This window comes from Heterodontus francisci, chromosome 48 (assembly GCF_036365525.1).
Source record: "Heterodontus francisci isolate sHetFra1 chromosome 48, sHetFra1.hap1, whole genome shotgun sequence".
NCBI lineage: Eukaryota > Metazoa > Chordata > Chondrichthyes > Heterodontiformes > Heterodontidae > Heterodontus > Heterodontus francisci.
The window spans coordinates 2743021-2749573 of NC_090418.1; positions in this window are offsets into that span (position 1 = coordinate 2743021).

Sequence of the window (6553 nt, forward strand, 5' to 3'; positions counted from 1 at the left end):
ATTACTTTTGTTGACAGAATAGAGCTAGCTACACCATGTCACAGAGCAGTAGATGGACCTTGTCGGATGACCTCTATGGATTCACACTGTGTCAGGAGTTCAAATGCATCCAATAAACCATGAAACTCTAGGAGAGGATTGTAATTGTGGTTATTGAGGTGAGACAGTTGAAAAATCAGCAATGGGAAGACGGACCATTTCTCACACTGCTGTTGTCACAAGACAATTTAACCTGTGATGGTCAATGTTTATGTAACCTCTCCACCTCCTTGTAACATGTATCGGAAGACAACAAGAGGGCAGTGATCTCCAAATCAGGAGGATTTTATAGGATGAAGCAGATAGTACTTCAGAAGAGTCATGTAAAACAGAAAAGCAAAGTGGGACAGGAATGGACAGAAAGATTAACAGTAGGTAGCCAAGACCAGTTCATTCATCTTGACAGTTAATCTAGGTCCTGGATTCTAAAATACAGGATTTAACAGAATCTCTCATGGACAAAATGTCACTTGCCCAACAAAGCTAGTGAGAAGTTTAGAGAATCACAATTACAAATAAAGAGCAACCTTCAGATCCTCCAATAAAGCGATTCTCTTAAATTCACTTGTGGCTATGTCTCACTCTATCTCTGTCGATTCCGATTCAGCTCTGACTTATGAACAAAAAGTTTTTCTGCAAAAGGTTGAGAAGTTGTTACTGCATGTTACAAAATGTTTAGTCACTATCTGTAAGATTGTACTCCAGACTAACCAATTTATGTTCAAGCCAAATCTCTTACCTATGAGCAAAGGTGCACTTTTAACGTAATGTAATTATATGATACAGACAACTTTCAAATGACATTGGCCACTCAGGTTATCTGCCCTCAAACTGGATAGTAAATGAGTGAGTGCTGCACTGTCGGAAGGTCAGTACTGAGAGTGTGCTGCACTGTTGGTGATATCTTTTGGATGAGACGTTAAACCGAAGCCCCGTCTGCCCTCTCAGGTGGATATAAAAGATCCCGCAGCCACTATTTGGAACGGGAGCAGGGGGGAGTTCTCCCCGGTGTCCTGGGAACAATATTTATCCCTCAACAAAGCCCTAAAAGAGATGATCTGGTCATTATCACATTGCTGTTTGTGGGAGCTTGCTTTGCACAAATTGGCTTCCATGTTTCCCACATTACAACAGTCACTGCACTTCATTGGCTGGGTAGCACTTTGGGACGTCTTGAGGAGGTGCAAGGTGCTATAGAAATGCAAATGTTTCTGTGACTCAGTTTCCTTTCAATTTTTTCCCTGTGATTCCCAAATTGGTTCTTTAAAAGAAGCTCATGTATCGATACTCTGAGGCCAGGATTTCTGGTGATGAAAGGTCACGTGGGTTTTGGTGAAGGAGCTTTGAGTTGCATCGTCTGACTTTTCAAATAATCTCCGTCTGAAGATGGGAGAAGTCAGCTGCTGATGGATTTCCTTAATGTCACTTGACAAGGCTCCTTCTTCTAACTACAGCTAGTAATCCCGTATCCTCAGTGAACAAGCAATGCAGAGCAGCCTCTTGGGAGGGCGGTGCTGACAGCCTGGGATGAAGAGACTGTCCTAGGGAAAAGAGAACGAGAGGCGAAGGTTCTGCTTGGGAGTCACTATCTGTGGTGGTGTTAGGGTTCTGAGGCTGATCTGTAAGTTTCATTGATCTAATCTCATGTTTGAACCTTGCTTTACTCTGTGACATTTTCTACCATTAATCAAGGATAGTCAGCATGGATTTGTTAAGGGAAGGTCGTGTCTGACTAACTTGATTGCATTTTATGAGAAGTAAGAAGGAAGATTGATGAGGGTAGTGCATTTGATGTGGTCTACATGAATTTTAGCAAGGCTTTTGACAAGGTCCCACATGGCAGACTGGTTATAAAAATAAAAGCCCATAGGATCCAGGGAAATGTAGCAAGGTGGATACAAAATTGACTCCGTGGCAGGAAACAAAGGGTCGTTGTGGGTGGGTGTTTTTGCGACTGGAAAGCTGTTTCCAGTGGTATTCTGCAGGGCTCAGTACTTTTTGTGGTATATATTAATGATCTGGACGTAAACGTAGACGGCATGATCGAGAAGTTTGCAGACAACATAAAAATTGGCTGTGTGGTTAATAGTGAGGAGGATAGCTGTAGGCTGCAGGAAGATATTTATTGGTGGACTGGTCAGAAGGGAGAAAAGTGGCAAATGGAATTCAACCCGGAGAAGTGTGAGGTGATGCATTTGGGGAGGTCAAACAAGGCAAAGGAATGCACAATTAATGGGAAAATACTGAGAAGTGTAGTGGAAATGAGGGACATTGGAGTGAATGTCCACAGATCCCTGAAGGTAGCAGGATAGGTCGATAAGGTGGTTAAGAAGGCAGATGGAATCCTTTCCTTTATTAGCCGAGGAATAGAATACAAGAGCAGGGAAGTTATGCTGGAACTGTCTAAATCATTGGTTAAGCCACAACTTGAGTACTGTGTGCAGTTCTGGTCACCTCATTACAGAAAGGATATAATTGCACTAGAGAGGGTACAGAGGGGATTTTCGAGGATGTTGCCAGAACTGGAAAAATGCAGCTATGAAGAAAGATTGGATAGGCTGGGGTTGTTCTCCTTGGAACAGAGAAGGCTGAGGGGAGATTTGATTGAAATCTACAAAGTTGTGAGGGGCCTGGATAGAGTAGATGTGAAGGGCCTATTTACCTTAGCAGAGAGGTCAGTGACTAAGGAGCATAGATTTAAAATGATTAGTAGAAAGATTAGAGGGGAGATGAGGAAATGTTTTTTCACTCAGAAGGTGGTGCGGTCTGGAACTCACTGCCTGACAGGGTAGTTAAGGCAGAAATCCTCAACTTATTTAAAAGGTGTCTGTATATGCATATCAAGCACCATAGCCTACAGGGCTACTGACCAAATGCTGGAAGGTGGGATTAGGCTCAATGGCTCGTTTTTTGGCCAGCGCAACACGATGGGCTAAGTGGCCTCTTTCTGTGCTGCAAACTTTCTATGATCACTCCCCAAATCCCCACATCCTTTTTCTTCAAGGCATTGGCTCTTCTTTCTATTTGACCAGCAGAATTGCCTGACTCATGTAAAAAAACTTTCAACAACAGCTTGCATTTATATAGCGCCTTTCATATAGTCAAACTCCTCAAGGTATTTCACAGGAGCATTGCCTAGACACACGTTCGACACTGAGTCCACATTAGGACAGGCAACCAAAAGCTCGTCAAAGAGGTCGGGTTTAAGGAGCGTCTTAAAGGAGGAGAGAGAGACGGAGAGGTTTAGGGAGGGAATTCCAGAGATTAGGGTCAAGGCAGCTGAAGGCACGACTGCCAATGGTGGAGCGATTAAAATCGGGGATGTGCAAGAGGCCGGAATTGGAGGAGCGCAGAGATCCCGGAGGGTTGTGGGGCTGGAGGAGGTTACAGAGATAGGGAGAGGGTGAGGCCACGGAGGGGTTTGAAAACAAGGATGAGAAGTCGGATGGTCACAGATTCAAGTCCCACTCTAGAGACTTGAACCAATATTCCAGGCCAACAATTTTGTGCCAGTACTGAGGGAGCGCCACACTGTCGGAGGGTCGGTACCGAGGGAGCGCCGCACTGTCGGAGGGTCGGTACCGAGGGAGCGCAGCACTGTCGGAGGGTCGGTACCGAGGGAGCGCCGCACTGTCGGAGGGTCGGTACCGAGGGAGCGCCGCACTGTCGGAGGGTCGGTACCGAGGGAGCGCCGCACTGTCGGAGGGTCGGTACCGAGGGAGCGCCGCACTGTCGGAGGGTCGGTACCGAGGGAGCGCCGCACTGTCGGAGGGTCGGTACCGAGGGAGCGCCGCACTGTCGGAGGGTCGGTACCGAGGGAGCGCCGCACTGTCGGAGGGTCGGTACCGAGGGAGCGCCGCACTGTCGGAGGGTCGGTACCGAGGGAGCGCCGCACTGTCGGAGGGTCGGTACCGAGGGAGCGCCGCACTGTCGGAGGGTCGGTAGCGAGGGAGCGCCGCACTGTCGGAGGGTCGGTACCGAGGGAGCGCCGCACTGTCGGAGGGTCGGTAGCGAGGGAGCGCCGCACTGTCGGAGGGTCGGTACCGAGGGAGCGCCGCACTGTCGGAGGGTCGGTAGCGAGGGAGCGCCGCACTGTCGGAGGGTCGGTACCGAGGGAGCGCCGCACTGTCGGAGGGTCGGTAGCGAGGGAGCGCCGCACTGTCGGAGGGTCGGTAGCGAGGGAGCGCCGCACTGTCGGAGGGTCGGTAGCGAGGGAGCGCCGCACTGTCGGAGGGTCGGTAGCGAGGGAGCGCCGCACTGTCGGAGGGTCGGTAGCGAGGGAGCGCCGCACTGTCGGAGGGTCGGTAGCGAGGGAGCGCCGCACTGTCGGAGGGTCGGTAGCGAGGGAGCGCCGCACTGTCGGAGGGTCGGTAGCGAGGGAGCGCCGCACTGTCGGAGGGTCGGTAGCGAGGGAGCGCCGCACTGTCGGAGGGTCGGTAGCGAGGGAGCGCCGCACTGTCGGAGGGTCGGTAGCGAGGGAGCGCCGCACTGTCGGAGGGTCGGTAGCGAGGGAGCGCCGCACTGTCGGAGGGTCGGTAGCGAGGGAGCGCCGCACTGTCGGAGGGTCGGTAGCGAGGGAGCGCCGCACTGTCGGAGGGTCGGTAGCGAGGGAGCGCCGCACTGTCGGAGGGTCGGTAGCGAGGGAGCGCCGCACTGTCGGAGGGTCGGTAGCGAGGGAGCGCCGCACTGTCGGAGGGTCGGTAGCGAGGGAGCGCCGCACTGTCGGAGGGTCGGTAGCGAGGGAGCGCCGCACTGTCGGAGGGTCGGTAGCGAGGGAGCGCCGCACTGTCGGAGGGTCGGTAGCGAGGGAGCGCCGCACTGTCGGAGGGTCGGTAGCGAGGGAGCGCCGCACTGTCGGAGGGTCGGTAGCGAGGGAGCGCCGCACTGTCGGAGGGTCGGTAGCGAGGGAGCGCCGCACTGTCGGAGGGTCGGTAGCGAGGGAGCGCCGCACTGTCGGAGGGTCGGTAGCGAGGGAGCGCCGCACTGTCGGAGGGTCGGTAGCGAGGGAGCGCCGCACTGTCGGAGGGTCGGTAGCGAGGGAGCGCCGCACTGTCGGAGGGCCGGTAGCGAGGGAGCGCCGCACTGTCGGAGGGTCGGTAGCGAGGGAGCGCCGCACTGTCGGAGGGCCGGTAGCGAGGGAGCGCCGCACTGTCGGAGGGTCGGTAGCGAGGGAGCGCCGCACTGTCGGAGGGCCGGTAGCGAGGGAGCGCCGCACTGTCGGAGGGTCGGTAGCGAGGGAGCGCCGCACTGTCGGAGGGCCGGTAGCGAGGGAGCGCCGCACTGTCGGAGGGTCGGTAGCGAGGGAGCGCCGCACTGTCGGAGGGCCGGTAGCGAGGGAGCGCCGCACTGTCGGAGGGTCGGTAGCGAGGGAGCGCCGCACTGTCGGAGGGTCGGTAGCGAGGGAGCGCCGCACTGTCGGAGGGTCGGTAGCGAGGGAGCGCCGCACTGTCGGAGGGTCGGTAGCGAGGGAGCGCCGCACTGTCGGAGGGTCGGTAGCGAGGGAGCGCCGCACTGTCGGAGGGTCGGTACCGAGGGAGCGCCGCACTGTCGGAGGGTCGGTACCGAGGGAGCGCCGCACTGTCGGAGGGTCGGTACCGAGGGAGCGCCGCACTGTCGGAGGGTCGGTACCGAGGGAGCGCCGCACTGTCGGAGGGTCGGTACCGAGGGAGCGCCGCACTGTCGGAGGGTCGGTAGCGAGGGAGCGCCGCACTGTCGGAGGGTCGGTAGCGAGGGAGCGCCGCACTGTCGGAGGGTCGGTAGCGAGGGAGCGCCGCACTGTCGGAGGGTCGGTAGCGAGGGAGCGCCGCACTGTCGGAGGGTCGGTAGCGAGGGAGCGCCGCACTGTCGGAGGGTCGGTAGCGAGGGAGCGCCGCACTGTCGGAGGGTCGGTAGCGAGGGAGCGCCGCACTGTCGGAGGGTCGGTAGCGAGGGAGCGCCGCACTGTCGGAGGGTCGGTAGCGAGGGAGCGCCGCACTGTCGGAGGGTCGGTAGCGAGGGAGCGCCGCACTGTCGGAGGGTCGGTACCGAGGGAGCGCCGCACTGTCGGAGGGTCGGTAGCGAGGGAGCGCCGCACTGTCGGAGGGTCGGTACCGAGGGAGCGCCGCACTGTCGGAGGGTCGGTAGCGAGGGAGCGCCGCACTGTCGGAGGGTCGGTAGCGAGGGAGCGCCGCACTGTCGGAGGGTCGGTAGCGAGGGAGCGCCGCACTGTCGGAGGGTCGGTAGCGAGGGAGCGCCGCACTGTCGGAGGGTCGGTAGCGAGGGAGCGCCGCACTGTCGGAGGGTCGGTAGCGAGGGAGCGCCGCACTGTCGGAGGGTCGGTAGCGAGGGAGCGCCGCACTGTCGGAGGGTCGGTAGCGAGGGAGCGCCGCACTGTCGGAGGGTCGGTAGCGAGGGAGCGCCGCACTGTCGGAGGGTCGGTAGCGAGGGAGCGCCGCACTGTCGGAGGGTCGGTAGCGAGGGAGCGCCGCACTGTCGGAGGGTCGGTAGCGAGGGAGCGCCGCACTGTCGGAGGGTC